The 13,413-nt window shown below is 39.8% G+C and overlaps 1 long non-coding RNA gene across 1 annotated transcript; it reads left to right on the plus strand.

Moving 5' to 3' along the window:
• The first annotated feature begins 12,019 nt into the window (after nt 1-12,019).
• On the plus strand, nt 12,020-13,197 carry LOC122312927. Its single transcript, XR_006243231.1, has 2 exons — nt 12,020-12,231; nt 12,893-13,197. It is a non-coding gene; the product is annotated as an uncharacterized LOC122312927 (long non-coding RNA).
• Nucleotides 13,198-13,413: the final 216 nt, after the last annotated feature.

Consider the following 13,413-nt stretch of genomic DNA (forward strand, 5'->3'; position numbering starts at 1 on the left):
GGCATGCATATTCATGGGTTGTAAATGAAAATTGAGTTTGCATGTGTGAAATGATTTTGGATATGTTTGTAATGAATGAATTGAAAGAATTAAGTGAGAGGAAAAAGGAACTGTAGGATATGTTTGTAATTGAAAGGGTGATAAGCAAGAACGATAGTAAGCAAGGATGGTGGTAGAGTCCCGCTTACGATGCATGTAGTGAGAATGGTGGTAAACATGGATGGTGGTAGTCCTGCCTGCTATTCCCGCCTATAGTGGGAGCTGTAGAGATGGTGGTAGTCCTACCTGTAATTTCCACCCATAGTGCACACGGTAGGGATGGTGGTAGTCTTGTGATACCCTATTTTTAAGTGTATTTTCACTGAAGGAGTATTTTAATTTAATTAAAATATGAGTTCTTTTATTTTAATTTATTGTATTTTAATTGGATTTATTTAGTTGTAATATTTGTTTTGTGGAGCTTTCTTTATATTAATTATCGTTTTGAATTTATATTGCTATGTAATTTAATTTAGTTTGTTTTTTGATTTAAAATTTAGTTTGTTTTTTGATTTAAAATTTAGTTCTTAGTTTTACTAGTTATTTATTATATTTTAGCTTGATGTGGTGTTTAAATTAATTTAGTCGTTTTATAGTTTTTAAAATTATTTTCGTCGGATCAATTTTTGGACTTCAGAGGTGAGGATTGGACCTCGTTTCTTTTCTCCATCTTTTCTTTTTCTCTTTTTCTCTTCCTCTTTTCCTTTTTTCTTTCTCTTTTCTTTCTTTTCTTCTTTCTTTCTTTTCTTTCTTCTTCTTTTTCTGTTTTCTCCTCCCGTGCGCTGGGTCCTCTCTCTCTCCTCACTGTCGCCATTCAACTTCTCTGCCCAGAACCACCGCCCAACGGCGACGTGGTCGACACCACCCACCCAGTTCTCTTCCCCTCCGGCCGGCGCACCTTCTCACCATATTTCACCTCCATCCGAGCCGTCGTTTGCCGCCGAGAGCCCCTCCAAGCCGCACGGTTTTTATGCATTTTCACCGCCGTCCTTCCACCTCCGGCCACCATCTCTTCACCACTTCATCACCTACCTCTTGCCGTCCTAAACGACCGATTTTCAGCCCCGATCCATTGCCGGAGCAGCTCCCACGAGCTCAACTCCGTTTTGCCTTTTATCACTTCCACTGCCATTTCCACCGCCACCCACGGCCAAAACTCACTTCCATTAGCTTCATAAACATCGCTAGGCTATTCCCTATCAATTTCAAGTCTTGGTTTGTCCTCATTTGAAAGTGGATATTTTACAACCCACGACCACAGTGAATTTTACACTGTTACGTTACTTTTTCTCCACCGTTTGCAGCTCCTTGATCTTTCAAAAATTATCATATAGAGCTGTAAGTATTTTCCAAGCTTCCTTTTAAATTAAAATATATCTTTACTTTAAATTAAAATCCATCCGAGGAGTCAAGGGTCGGATGGATTTGAGGATGGAGTTATTTATGTTTGGTTGATGTTGATATTTGTTGGAGATTTTGTGCCTTGATGTTTGCATTGTATAGCGCATGCATGTTCATGTTTAAAAAGGGAAAACTGGGTTTTCGTGAAATTGCATGCATGTACATGTGTTTGTAAAATGAAAACTGGGCTTGTGAGCGAGAAATGATTTATGGTATATGTGAACGATTGGATTGACTGGTTTGAGTCAGAGGCACGTGTAGGGATGGTGGTAAGTAGGGACGGTGGTAGAATCCTGCCTATGGTTCCCACCTACGGTGCACGCATAGGGACGGTGGTGAGCAAGGATGGTGGTAGAGTCCCACCTGCAATTCCCGCCTACAGTGCTCTGATGGTTTGGTTTTTGGGCCATTATCTGGGATAATGGCGAGACTATGTTTAAAGGAAATGTTTTGGATCAAAATGGAATTTTTTGGCATGTGAGGAAAATGTGGATTTGGGGACATAGGCATATGGCATCGTGTTCATGCATATTGTTATGGCGTGGATATATTTTTTATCTTGTGGCTTTTGGATTATTATTTACCTGCGGCACCATTTTGGTACTGTAGATTTTGATGCATATGTCGAGGAGGAGGAGGAGGCTGAGCCCGAGGAGGCGGCTCCGCTAGAGTTTTGATTTGGAGTTTTATGCCTTGTAGTTTGGTTTTGAAAAGATATTTGAGACTTGTAATATTTTATTATGTGTGCTTTGAACGAGTTTGTATGTAAACAAAAATTTTGGTACTTAGTTATAAGACTTTTATTATTCGCTGCACTATTTTATTTGTACACTTATTGCATGTACACACACTTGTCACTCATCGATGGGATGTGTGACCCGTGTTGTCATTATCTCAACGCCTCGATTTTCGCATGTCTGTACGTGAGAGTTGGGGGCGTCACAAGTCTCGCCTGTGATTCCTACCTACAGTGATTTGATAAATGGATATATTAGGCAATTTTATAGGAAAATGATGGTTTATGATTAAATGAATACGAGAACCATTTTCAAGAAAAATGGTGGTTTATGTTTAGGCCATTTTCTGGAAAAATGACTAATGGTATTCATTAGCGTATTTTGGGTTGAATGAGATTTTTGGCGTGTGTTGGAAATTGATTATTTTTAGGGAAAATGATGGTTTTGGTCACATGTTTGTTTCATTTGGTACATGGATACATGTTGGTTGCATGAATGTATTTTTATCTCTTAAGTTGTTTGGTTGGCTACTTACTGAGATTTATGATCTCATGTGGTATTCGATACCCTACGGTTCAGTTTTGTGAAATCGTAGATTTTGATGCAGAGGAAAATATTAAGTATGAGGGATTGGCTTTGCTGGAGAAGTGACATGTGGTCACTTTAGATCATGGGTTATATATCACTTTTTTTGGCTATGTAAATATCAGTTTTTACTTTACTTTCCCTGGATAACTGTATAATTTTCTATAATACTTTCATTTTGGGTAGTCTTATATTTAAAATTCTAGTACTTAATTGATTTCTTTATTTATCAGCTACGATTTTATTGTACATGTTGCACACACTTTGAGCACTTATCATCGGGGAGTATGACCAATGTTGTCCTGACATCACTATTCCTACATTTCCATGCGCGGGAGTCGGGCACTTCACAGGACATATGCCAACCTGTTAGTTGCCTTGAATCATTACCAGCACATGACCACCAGGAAACGTGTGGGTAAAGTTGTTACCGCTGCTCATTTGGAAAAAGGAAGGCGGGTGTTACCTAGTCAGCTAAGGATGTGATGACCCATTTTTACGTGTATTTTCACTGAATGAGTTGTTTTTAATTTAATTATATATTAGTTTTTTATTTTAAATTATTGTATTTTAAATTGATTTTTATTTTATTTGTTGTGGTGTTTAATTTATTTTAGTTGTTTTATGTTTTTAAAATCGTTTTTGACAGATCAGTTTGTTTGGTTTCCGGAGTGAGGATTGGACCTCATTTCTTTTCTTTTCTTTTCTTTTTTCCCTTTTTCCTTTTTCCTTTTTCCTTTTTCTTTCCTTCTTCTTTCTTTCTTTTTTCTTCTTCTTTTTCTCTTCTCTCTCGCGTGCCCGAGCTGTCCCCTTTCTACTTCTCGTCGCCGACCCTTTGACCACCCAGACCTGCTGCTGCCGGTCGGCATGGTCAACACCACCCCCACCTATTTTCAGGGCCATCCGTGCAGTCGTTAGCCGCCATGCACGGCTGGAAGTCACGGCACCAGCTCTCCCTTCCCTCTCTGTCGCCGGTTGCTTTCTCAGCCCAAACTGCCGCTAGCTGGCGACGTGGCCAACACCACCCACCCAGTTGTCTTCCACTCCCACCGATGAACATCCCCACCAAGTTTCACCTCCATCCACCGTTAGCCGCCACGAGCTCCTCCAAGCCACACGGTTTTTAAGCTTTTCCGGTGCCGTCGTTCTACCTCTTGCCACCACCTCTTCACAGCTTCTTCCCCTACCTCTTGCCATCCTAACCCACCCAATTCCAGCCCCGATCCGTTGCCAGAGCAACTTCCACAAGCTCAACTCTGATTTGGCCGTTTTCACCACCACCCACGACTAAAACTCACTCCTTTAGCTTCATAAACATCTCAAGACCATTCTCTATCAATTTTGTATCTTGGTTTGTCCTTGTTCGAAAGTGGGTAATTTATTACCCATGGCCACAGAGTAAAATACACCGTTACGTTGTTTTTTCTCTGCACTTTGCAATGCCGCGAGCTTTCAAAAAATACCGTATAGCGCTGTAAGTATTTTCCAAACTCTATTTTAGATTTCAATATATTATTGCTTTTACAATAAATTCATTGATTGGTTGGTTGATTCTGAACTGAGTCCGAGGAGTTCGGGGGTTAGATGGATTTGACGACGAAGTGTTTGGTTATTGTTGATATTTGTTTGAGATATTTGTGCCTTGATGTTTGCATTGTATAGTGCACGCATGTTCATATTTAGAAAGGGAAAACCGGGTTTTTCGTGTAGTTGCATGTATGTACATATGTTTGAAAAATAAAAGCTAGTCTTGTAAGCGAGAAATGATTTATGGTATATGTGAAAGGTTTGATTGACTAGTTTGAGTCAGAGGCACGTGTAGGGATGGTGGTAAACAGGGACGGTGGTAGAATCCCGCCTGTGATTCCTGCCTCCGGTGCGCGCATTGGGATGGTGGTAGGTAGGGATGGTGGTAGAATCCTGCCTGTGATTCTCGCCTATGGTGCACGCATAGGGATGGTGGTAGAGTCCCGCCTGCGATTCCCGCCTGTAGTGGTCTGATGGTTTGGTTTTGGGCCATTATCGGGGATAATGGCGAGATTATGTTTTTGGGCCAAATAGGATTTTTGACGTGCGTGGAAATATGTAGTTTTTGTGGGACATATGCATTTGCATTCATCCATGCATATTGTTGAGTTTAATATATTTTTATCTTGTGGCGTTTAGGTCTTACTTACCTGCAGTACCATTTTTGATACCGTAGATTTTGGTGCAGAGATCGAGGAGGAGGAGGAGGCTGAGCCCCAGGATGCAGCTCCGCCAGAGTATTGAGTTGAAGTTTATGCTTTGTGGTTGGTTTGAAACAATATTTGTAGCTTGTAATATTTTATTATGTATGTTTTGAACATCTTTGTATTAAACGAAGAAAAAATTCTGGTACTTAGTTATATGACTATCGTTATCCGCTGCGTGTTTCTTTTGCACATTTGTTGTTTATACACACACTTGGCACTCGTCGATAGGGTGGTGACCCGTGTTGTCATTGTCCAGACGTCTCGATTTCCCCGTGTCTGTAAGTGGGGATTTGGGGGCGTCAAAGGTGGTATCAGAGCAGTTTGGCTTTGGGTAAAACCGCATGTCCCGTAGGGAGTACCAGAATGTTTTTAAAGTTGTGTTTTAAAATTTATTTTAAGTAAAGTTGCTATTTGATATGTTTTATTTATTTGAACTTGTTTGCTTGTTTTTATTTATTTAGTTGTGTTATTGCATGCTGGTTTCTTTTTGTTTCTTGTTATGTGGTTTGGTTTTGGTTTTTGGTTTTATGTTGTTGATTTTATTTGTTTTTCTTAAAGGGGGTCAAAGGTTGTGTTGTGGTAGGAAGATGGTGAGACGAAGGAAGTCTACTCAAGAGTCTCAGGACGATACATCGAGAGATGATTCTATAGCCCAAGCGATAAGGCAGATGATTGAGTTCATGCAACATAATTTTAGGCCCCAACAAGGAGGTCCTTGGCCACAACAAGAATGAGCTTGGCCACAACAAGAAGGGCCTTGGCCACAACAGGGAGGGCCTTGGCTATACCCAGGAGGGCCTAGTGGCATGGTGCAAGCTGGATGCACATATGAGCGCTTTCTAGCGCATAGAACTCTACCCTTCACGGGAGAAGAGGATCCACTACAGGCTGAAAAATGGGTCAGAGATCTAGAGAAAACCTTTGAAGTATGTGGTCGCACTAAGGCGCAACAAGTACTCTATGCCAGCTATCTGTTGCAAGGTACTGCTTCTGAGTGGTGGGATATCAAGAGAGTAATGCTAGAGTCAGAGTTGGGATCTTTTGCCGCTGTAACCAGGCAGCGCTTCAAGAAGGAATTTAATGATCGCTTCTTTCCCGCTTCCGTGAGGCTGCAAAAAGCAAGAGAGTTTTCAAGCTTGGTCCAAGGGAGCATGACTGTGGAACAGTACGCCCGAAGATTTATAGAACTTGGGCGATTTGCTCTCCACCTCATCACCACAGAGGAAATGCAAGCCGAGCGTTTCCAGGAGGGTCTATATCCTGATATACACCGGATGGTGGTCTGTCACAAGATTTCCACGTTTTAGGATTTAGTGGACTTAGCCACTCTTGCAGAGTGAGAGGTTAATTTGAGTATGGGCTCCCCTCAAGGACGAAAGAAGCGGAGTTTTACTAGTGAAGGAAGCAGTTCGGATTCACCTCAGAAGTTTTTTCAGCGGACCGGGACTCGACCATTAGCAGCCTCGGGAGTGCATATGGGAGGATGAGTGCCAGTTTGTGGAAGATGTAATAGAGCTCACGGAGGCGAGTGTCGTCTGGGTAGTAACCAATGTTTTGAATGTGGTCAGACGGGGCATCTTGCTCATGAATGCCCTAGTCGAGTTGAAGAAAGCCGTGGAGCTCGTCGCAGTGGTAGAGCTAACCAGAGGCAATTAGCTAGGGCTTGAATGTACGCAATGACTCCTGGTACCATTGGAGGCGAGGTTACGGAGACTCAGAATGCTGGAGTCATGGCAGGTATGAGTCTAATCTAATCGTTCGTGATGAACGCCTTGTGTGGTTTTGTTTTCTTTTATATATATATATATATATATTATCGAGGCTTGGAGAGAATGGCATGATCTCTGTGATCTTTTAGGGAAGTAGAATAATTGAGTTCTTTAGTTTTGTGGGGTTTATGAAATGGTTTATAACGTAGTAGGTTGTAAGTCCAACAAATTTCAAGGATAGATTTTATAGAGTTTCATTAAAGTTTTAAAGTTTGGGGGCTTAAAGATTTTAGGAAAATAAGTTTATGGTAATTAAGGTTTTAGGTTCGACAAGCTTTGGGGGGGGGGGGGGGAATAATTAAATTTCGAGTTTTAGCTTTCGTGATTCGGATGAGTAATTTGGTGGAAATTGGGGCTTTAGATTTTACAAGCTTTTAAGGTGAATGTTTTGGATTAAAGCCACCAATCTTGGAAATTTCAGAAAATGATTTATTACCTACTAATGTTTTAGAATTTGAAAGATTTGGGAGTCGATTTTTCTATTATGGGATGTAAGTTCTTTGATCTTAGAAGTTCCGAAAGATGATTCTTATTTGATTTAAGGTTTTAGAATTACAGAGTTGAAGTACTGATTTATATTAAGAATTGAGTTCTTAGTTTTACCGACTTAGTGCTGTAGCTTGATCTACTCCAGTGAGTGATTTGTTAGTAACCATTAAAATGGGGTTGATTAGAGTTGAGTTATTGATATGAAAATTTTTCTAGAGTAGATTTCTTTGAGGATTGAAGATATCGAGCTAGTTTAGAAAATAATTATTGTTAACTCGAGATTGTAGTAGCAGATCTTAGGAAATGATTCTATCAATTCGAAAGATGTAGGTCCATCAAGGTGTGGGAAATAGTAGACTTTGTGTTGGTATTGAATACGATTGAATTTGAGGCTACATGATCCGTAGACTTTTGGGAATGGATCACTTGTACGTTTGAATGATTTTTGGTGTTGGCTAGGAGTGCATGAGATCGACGAGTAGTAATAGTATGTGTGTATGGATTTCGGAGAGTGCTGGTCCTAGTCTCATCTATTTTTGACTTGGTAGGAGTTGAAGAGGAATCTGTGTGATAATATTAAATTCAAGAGATTTTGGCTTTGAGTTGTTTGGTAAGTTGAACGGAATGTGCAGTCGAAGCGGTTTACCCATTGGGATGATGGTTTGTAACAATTGTTGTGTTTATGTTGAGAATTAATTGCGACTTGAAGTCAATGGTTGTTTATAGTGAGGTAGATATTGCAAGAGTAGATGTTATTCAAAATATAGGTAATGAGCTTGAAGTGTGGGATATCGGATAGAAGTTATAGGCGCTCTCGTTGGTTGGCCGGGAAGGACTTGGGCCTTTTGGATATGTTCCTTATCTTTAGAAGAGGTAGGTGTATTTTGGGATGGTGTTATGTGTTTTCAATTTGGGGCCTGGAGGTTGATTAGGGCAACGATGGCCCACTGATTAATGAGTGAAGATTTGTAGTTTTGGAGGTATATTATCTTCGATCTATAGAAATGTGGTAAAGGTTTTCTTGTGATTAGGTGTGGATTGAGCTTGTACTTCATGATGTTAATTTTTTGAGGATATAGACTTTATGTATTTTGGTGAGTTATCAGAGTGCGCGTGAAAGCATGATTTTTGGAAATACCTAGATATTCAAATTTTGTATTGATTTTGAGGAATTAGTAGTGATTTGGAGTTTTAATAGAAGATTAATCTTGTGGTCGTGCAAATTTTGTTTATTGATGGTTAACTTTGGAAATGGCTATTAGGTTACCAAAGTTGGAATAGGATGGAAGTTTGGACGGTAAAGCAGAGACGTTGTTGATATTAACAAGTTATGATATGAAGATAATAACTATTGGAATTTGTTGGGTGTTGGTGATGATATGTATTTCTCAAATATGTTCAGAGTTGTATCTTGTATCTTTTTGGTGCTGATGGTTGATTTTGCAAATTTCGAGTACGAAATTTGTTTTAAGGATGGAGGATGTAATGACCCATTTTTAAGTGTATTTTCACTGAAGGAGTTGTTTTTAATTTAATTATATATTAGTTCTTTATTTTAAATTATTGTATTTTAAATTGATTTTTATTTTATTTGTTGTAGTGTTTAATTTATTTTAGTTGTATTATGTTTTTAAAATTGTTTTTGGCGGATCGGTTTGTTTGGTTTCCGGAGTGAAAATTGGATCTCATTTCTTTTTTTTTCCCCTTTTTTCTCTTTCCCTTTTTCCTTTTTCCTTTTTCCTTTTTCTTTCCTTCTTCTTTCTTTCTTCTTTCTTCTTCTTTTTCTCTTCTCTCCCGCGTGCCCGAGTTGTCCCCTTTCTCCTTCCCGTCGCCGACCCTTTGACCACCCAGAACTGCCGCTCGCCGGCGACGTGGCTGACACCACCCACCCAGTTTTCTTCCTCTCCCACCGGTGAACATCCCCACCAAGTTTCACCTCCATCCGAGCCACCGTTAGCTGCCACGAGTTCCTTCAAGCCACACGGTTTTTGAGCTTTTTCGGCGCCGTCGTTCCACCTCCGGCCACCACCTCTTCACATCTTCTTCCCCTACCTCTTGCCATCCTAAACCACCCAATTCCAGCCCTGATCCGTTGCCAGAGCAGCTCCCACAAGCTCAACTCCGATTTGGGCTTTTTCCGCTTCCACCGCCGTTTCCACCACTACTCACGGCCAAACCTCACTTCCTTTAGCTTCATAAACATCTCAATACCATTCCCTATCAATTTCGTGTCTTGGTTTGTCCCCGTTCAAAAGTGGGTAATTTATTACCCACGGCCACAGTGTAAAATACACTGTTACGTTGCTTTTTCTCCACCGTTTGCAACGCCATGAGTTTTTGAAAAATACCGTATAGCGCTATAAGTATTTTTCAAACTCTATTTTAGATTTAAATATATTATTGCTTTTACAATATATTTATTGACTAGTTGGTTGATTCCGGACTGAGTCCGAGGAGTTCGGGGGTCGGATGGATTTGACGATGAAGTGTTTGGTTATTGTTGATATTTGTTTGAGATATTTGTGCCTTGATATTTGCATTATATAGTGCACGTATGTTCATGTTTAAAAAGGAAAAATCGAGTTTTTCGTGTAGTTGCATACATGTACATGTGTTTGAAAAATGAAAGCTGGGCTTGTAAGTGAAAAATGATTTATGGTATATGTGAAAGGTTGGATTGACTGGTTTGAGTCAGAGACATGTGTAGGGATGGTGGTAAACAGGAACGGTGATAGAATCCCGCCTGTGATTCCCGCCTACGGTGCGTGTGTAGGAATAATGGTAAGCAGGGACGGTGGTAGAATCCCACCTGTGATTCCCGCTTATGGTGCACGCGTAAAGACGGTGGTGAGCAGGGATGGTGGTAGAGTCCCGCCTGCAATTCCCGCCTACAGTGCTCTGATGGTTTGGTTTTGGGCCATTATCGGGGATAATGGTGAAGTTATGTTTTTGGGCCAAATGAGATTTTTGATGTGCGCGGAAATATGTAATTTTTGTGGGACATGTGCATTTGCATTCATCCATACATATTGTTGATTTTAATATGTTTTTATCTTGTGATGTTTGGGACTTACTTACCTGCAGCACCATTTTTTGTACCGTAGATTTTGGTGCAGAGATCGAGGAGGAGGAGGAGGCTGAGCTCGAGGATGCGGCTCCACCGGAGTATTGAGTTGAAGTTTATGCTTTGTGGTTGGTTTGAAACAATATTTGTAGTTTGTAATATTTTATTATGTATGTTTTGAATAGCTTTATATTAAACTAAGAAAAAATTCTGGTACTTAGTTATATGACTATCGTTATCTGCTGCGTGTTTCTTTTGCATATTTGTTGCTTATACACACACTTGGCACTCGTCGATAGGGTGGTGACCCGTGTTGTCATCTTCCGGACGTCTCAATTTTCCCGTGTCCATATGTAGGGATTTGGGGGCGTCACAAAGGAGGAGCCACCTCCTCAAGTCTTTAGAAAATAGTTGCTAAGAAATGTGTGGGGGAAGGAACCATGACTTCTACATAGAGAAAGCAAAGGTAGGAGCTATCGAGCAAGCTAAGATGCAGTCAAAATGATGGTCGTGAAGGTGTAGCCTTGAGAATGCATGCCAAAAGAATAACTATAGCTCTCCCCACGAAGGGAGGGCAAGACTTGCCGAATTTGACTAAGAGTGTGCCAAGAAGTGAGTCAGAGCTCAACGCCAATGTAATTATTGCTCATAGGCTAGTACCATACACCCTAGTGGGTTCACATGCATGAAGCATGAGGCACGATGGGACAATTTCTTGGAATGAAAGCAATAGAATTCCAAACAACATAGTATAAAAAGCCTTATTGAGATATGATCAAACTTACAGAATCTTAAGGCAAGAAAAATACTTCATAAACGGGAATTGACTTGAGTGTCAAAGGATCTTACTAGAGTGTCAAAGGGTCCCCTAACCACCCTGAGCTCCCTCTTCATTTGTGTGCGTGCATGTCTTGTGATACACCTTCTAGCTGTCCGATGAGTCCTCATGATACGTACAAAATACGTAAAAACAAATAGTGTTTTTAACTTCTATTTTCCCTCTCGCTGATCTATAGGGTTCAGAAGCGTTATTGGATCAATTATTTTAATTTGTAGTTAGCGACTAAAAATAAGAATAATTGATTAAAAAAAGCCAACCTATAACGATTGACTACTTCACTTTTTTAAAGCATGTTTTGCTGGTAGATAGAGAAAAAATATACATCGGTATAACAAACAGGAATCCAGATCTAAACATCAACTTGCATACTGGAATTAATTGGTTGAATTTTATAAGTACAGATGACACGGTCCTTGTGTTTACACGCAATAAACTTGTTCTGAAATGAATGATTAGAAAATTAAGTAAGAAGAAAAGGTCAATCGAAGAATTAATATTGTACTTAATTAATTAACAAGTAGATGAGAGAAAATTAAAGGTTATTGTCGGTTTCTTCAACATTTCGTACTCTAAGAAAGAATATTATATATTTATATTTCATATTTTTGGTAGTATTTATATTTCTTGTTAATTTCTTATATATCATGAATTTAGCAGGAGTCATCATAATTATTTAATTTGGTTGAGTTTAATATATTATCTGTATGTATGTATGTTTGATTTCTCGTTTTTTAATATCCAACCTGGCTTGACTTGGGCTGGTTTACCTGACTAGCAGGCCAATGACGTGTATGTGTTGAGGGAGGCAGCTAGGTAGCGGCTAGTTTCTCCGTCCCTTCCTTCACAGGTTAATTAAAGGCGTTGCTAGCTCTTCATCACCTCGACATACAATCAAGATAGATAAAATGAGTTCTTCCGGCCCGCAGGGGCCAACTCCTTTTGCCGGACGCGTCGGCCCAGCCTTAAAAGGTGCGATGGCCAGACATCCAGGTCCATGGGAATCACCTCAACAACCTACAACTGCGGATGCTTCAAACCGCAGCCAAGAAAGTACTGGCTGCGTCGAGGACTGGTACGTTCGTTCTTCACACGATTTCTCTAAACTTCTTTATCGTTCCGTCCGCGAGTCGTTGTTGAGCGGCAGAGCCCGTTGACTATATCCCAGATCAATCTGGCCTGGGTTGTTTTCCTGCATGGTTTGTACGTGTGATTCAACTCCACCCCCTCACTCCCGGCGCATGGCAAACTAATTAAGTGCGCGCGCGGGGGGCAGGAGCTGGGACGGCCGGTTGCCCACTGTCCGCTAGCTATCTCTTATAAGATCGATACTCTCAGTCGAAAGCTGAGAATATCATGGGAATCTAAACATGGAATATAGATAATTAATATACCTTTTGCGCATTTTTTTTTTTAATTTAATACTTCAAGAAAATAAAAACATGAGATCATACTAATTTGTGGTTTGTTTTAAATTATAAATATAGGAAGGATATATAGTTGTGAATCAAGATTCAAACTGCATGCAGCTTAAGATGCAAACGCTAAGGTCTTCGTGTGTGGTACGGTACCGGCCGGGCAAGCCTTCATAATTAATCTATATGAATATATATGTTTATGATCTCGATAATTAGTATGTTGTCTAAGTATACTTCTTATTAAGAACGTCACAGCGTACTAATTATCACATTTTCTTATATATTTTAGAGATAATTTGATTGGTAATTGTTGTGCAGGTTGGATATTTTCTGCTGCTGCTGCCTCTTCAAAGCCTGCTTCTGATTGATGATCAGAACCATATTGCGGTGTATGAACTGAAGGGCGCTTATTTTATATTTGCCACGAAGAGATTTCAGAATTTCCTATCTCTTTCAATTGTCTGCGTTTTGGTGGTAAATAATATATGTGGACTGATTTGTTTATGTTCGTTTAATATATAGGAAGCTGCTTCGATGTCGCCTGTACGTATACGTGATCATGAGTTTCATTTGAATTCAATATGTCAATTGCGAATACTTCAAAAGTAAATCTGTCAACTTAACTTAGATCGATCGGTTTGGCTCAACTTTTTAATTAATTAACCAAAAAAAAAAAAAGACTCAGTACTTCAAACTTTGACTCTGTCAACTCACCCCTCAAACCAACATTTTTCTGTGATTATTACTTTTTTTGTTTTGTTTTGTAATTTACACTTTTTAAGACACCAGATTTTTTATTAATTATTTTAAAATATAGACTTGTGTCTAAATTTACGCGT

The sequence above is a fragment of the Carya illinoinensis genome, chromosome 6 (assembly GCF_018687715.1).
Source record: "Carya illinoinensis cultivar Pawnee chromosome 6, C.illinoinensisPawnee_v1, whole genome shotgun sequence".
NCBI classification, from domain to species: Eukaryota; Viridiplantae; Streptophyta; class Magnoliopsida; order Fagales; family Juglandaceae; genus Carya; species Carya illinoinensis.